Source organism: Sinocyclocheilus anshuiensis, unplaced genomic scaffold (assembly GCF_001515605.1).
Source record: "Sinocyclocheilus anshuiensis isolate Anshui unplaced genomic scaffold, SAMN03320099.WGS_v1.1 scaffold769, whole genome shotgun sequence".
NCBI classification, from domain to species: Eukaryota; Metazoa; Chordata; class Actinopteri; order Cypriniformes; family Cyprinidae; genus Sinocyclocheilus; species Sinocyclocheilus anshuiensis.
This window is the reverse complement of record NW_015539878.1, coordinates 31,810-35,476: the sequence shown is the minus strand read 5'-3', so window position 1 is coordinate 35,476 and position 3,667 is coordinate 31,810. Positions and strand designations below refer to the sequence as shown.

The 3,667-nt window shown below is 36.4% G+C and overlaps 1 protein-coding gene across 3 annotated transcripts in view; it reads right to left on the bottom strand.

The window, feature by feature from the left end:
* Positions 1-3,667, bottom strand: part of LOC107685348 (DNA (cytosine-5)-methyltransferase 3A-like) — a 53,581-nt gene that overhangs the window by 47,714 nt on the left and 2,200 nt on the right. The window lies entirely within an intron of this gene.

Here is a 3,667-nt window from a genome sequence, read left to right as displayed (position 1 = left end):
AGTATATACACACATATATAAATCACAGAAATAGCATAATTACATATCGTATGATTTATTGCAGTGCCTTATAATAATACAGAGCTAAACATGGTAGTAATTATACTAATCAAGTCAAGTCAAGTCTGCTTTATTGTCAATTCTTCCACATGTACAGCACATACACACAGAGAATTGAAATTGCATTACTCTCAGACCTTTGGTGCATACAGATAACACTAACAGTAGAACATAAATACAGATAGATACAACTAATATGATAATTAGTTCTAATTGTTGTGGGTTGGTTGTATTGTAAGAGTACAGTATAAACACATGACTCAGTATGTCAGCGGTTAACAGTATAGCAGAATATTACATCAGAACATCAGAGCGCGGAGACATTTTGTGTCTGCTTTTGTCATCTCCAGATTATTTCGGTCATCAGTGGGTTATTTTGGGCCACTGCTGTTGCCAAGCAACCAGACTGGGCCGAGAACAGGAGGAAGTTCCCTGGTGTAACGAGTCTGTTGGGTCCAGCACCTCTCTCTCTCAATATCTCTCTCTCTCTTCCACACACTCCGCTCTCCATCTCCAGGTAGAATCACACACATATATAAAGGCTGATATGACTGAAGAAAATACACCTGCACACTGTCCTATAGGCACCAAATTAAATCAATAAAAATATACAATTAAAAATAATTTAAATATATAATAATATATTATAATATATTCAAATATAATATTTTATAATATTTAAAAATGTATATTTGCTTTATTAAAAAAATCTAAGTATTATAATTAAAATAATTCCCAATCTTTTTCAAACCCTCCATTGAAATTCAACCAAAATATACCACCAAAAACATGTATATGAACACAAATATGGCTAATTATGAATTCATATTGAGTTTTACATTAGTAACATTTGTTTTCAAACATTTTTTCAGTTAGAATAAAGCACATGCAGGACATGTGTTGAATGTGTGTGCGCCTGTATGCAAGCACGAGCATTTAAATGGGTCGATTTTCTCTGCCAAAGCAAACACTGATCTGATCACTGCCATAAATACTATATCAGCCAATAAATAACTTCAGCCGGGTTCACGGAGGGCATCTGAATGAGTACAAACAACACACACATCCGAGATCTCAAACACACCTTTTGCCCTGCTCAAGATCGATTACTAAAGCTCTAGTAACTGATTCACCTGCTCAACAGACCAAAGTTGGCGCAAAGTTAATAAAAACCAATGAAAACACTGCAGTTAACCAGCTCACACCCCCAACACATACTGTAATAAAATGCTTCTTTCAGTACACATTAACACAGATTTTTAGACTGGAAATAGCTCATATCATCATCACTAGATCACTAGATTTGGGTGTAAACTGGCTCTCTTCCCTGCAAAATACACTGTAAAACCAATTCACCTACAATATTACATGAAAATCTACCACATGCCTCACCTCACATGACTTCAAGCTGCATAAATCAGTTAGACAAGGCTTTCTGAACACTGTAAGGCCAGCGTACATAAACTACCGAAGCTGTGTGCTGCTCCAACAGCTGAAAACAGATTTATAATAACTGAACGGCCATTAAACTGTAAGAGGGGCGGAGCAGGAAAATGAAGAGTTACGGAGAGTTACTAGAGTGTTCCTACACACCCACAGTCGTAACCTCAATGACACTGCGGCGGTTCTCTCGAGATTCCTGAGGTCAGTAGGACGGTAAAATCTCTCTCTCTCTCTGACGGGTTCCAGGTTAATGCTCATCCGTGATTTTAATGAGTTTCCCTAATCATCCATGTGGTTATTTCGCCTACTGATTCCAAAGATGGGCCATTTCAGTTAAAGAGAACATTTGACTAGCACAGAGGTGAGATTTTATTAGTTTAAATGGGTTAGTTCTCTCATCACAGGGCCCTATACAGGTATAACACAAAAAATGCTACAATAACATCAAATTAAAGCCATAATATTCGATTATTGCAACTCGGCATACATAACTAGCCTTACAGCTTAAGGTACAGCTATAACACATGAGTAACATATCTTTCTTAATATAGGCTATCTTATAAGCATTGCTGTTTTTGTCGCTTTTAGGCTAAAAACATTTTGCGCTAACATGCAAACACAGACATAATGGACATAAATACTGTGCATAGCCTAATTATTTAAAGGGGTCATATGATGCGATTTCAATTTTTCCTTTCAATAATGTGTTTTTTGAACTTTAAACCGCATAAACACATTTCATTACACCAAATACACAAAATAATGTTCTTTTTAGCAATATCATATGACCCCTTTAAGTGTGATCTGAAAAAGAATGGTAAAAATGCTAATTTAAGCAAATTTTGTCCCCCTTGTGGCAACTGTGAGAATGAAACGCCTACTTAGATTGCGTAGCAAGCGTTTGTGTTCACGTAGGCTACTTGCGCAAAGCGTTCATACCACGACTTTCTGGTAAAACGTACTCATCTTATTTACACGTAAATGTGTATCTAATGAGATAGGAAAGTTTTAATATATTCTCTATTATAAGGGCATTTCATTTTTGTTACTGTTTAACAAATTCCAAGCATCGTTTTGTGTTTATTAACACCGCATTTATTCTACAAGCGAGCGTTGCGCAAAAAAGGCTCCATAATCGACAAACGCTTCATTGATTGTTTTGCCGCTTACATACACGATAAAAACAAGATATACTCATATAACAACTTTCTGGAGAATTAAGAGAGCATTCATGAAAATTAACCATGTTTTTATTGTAGTAAAAGTGTAGTAAACGTTTTTTTTTTTGGCGTATGGATTACCATTTGTATAACCACAGTTTTACTACAAATACCATGGTTAAACTATGGTTAGTGTAGCAAAACCATGGTTAATTTGTGGCTACCATGGTTTAACTATTGTAACCATGTTTTTTTTTGTTTAATTTGTAGTAAAACCATGGTTAATTTACATAAGGAATGTAATTTATGTATATGCTATAAACTAATAAGTAACGGAAATGTGTTTTCTCAATAGTTCGTTTCTTTTAAACAATTTTCAACAATTTTACTGCAAAGCCGTATCTACGCTGCATATCAGTGACGCATCAAACGTAGAACGTTGCGTAATATTTAACGAAATCGGATTAACGAACGTGCATACTAGTGATGGGAAGTTCGGATCATTTTACCGACTCGGACCTTTGAGTCTCGTTCAGCAAAATTAACGAATCTTTTTTCGAGTCATTTCGTTCAGTTTAGCAAAATATAATTAAAATGTTACGCGTTACTTCCCACATTAAAGATTCGTTCAAAATGAACGAATCGTTCAAGAACGACCCAACACTAGTGCACACAGTGCAAGCGCGAGCTTCGCTGAATATAGCCTACTAACTGGAGCGTTGTAGTTTTGTCTCTTTTAGACCTCGTAGACGCTGTAAAAAGGTGTTTTACTCGCAGCCTGGTTTGTCCTTCTCACTTTGCCCGTGTCTGGCGGCTTCCACTCGGTTCCCCAGCACACACACACACACACACACACACGCACGCACGCACACACACACACACTCACACACACACACTTATTTGTTTTTCTAATACAGTGGGGTCCTTTCTTTGACTTCTATGGTTTATAATATTGTGCTAATGATGTTTTCTGTACTCTGACTGTAAACCTAATCCTCACATAA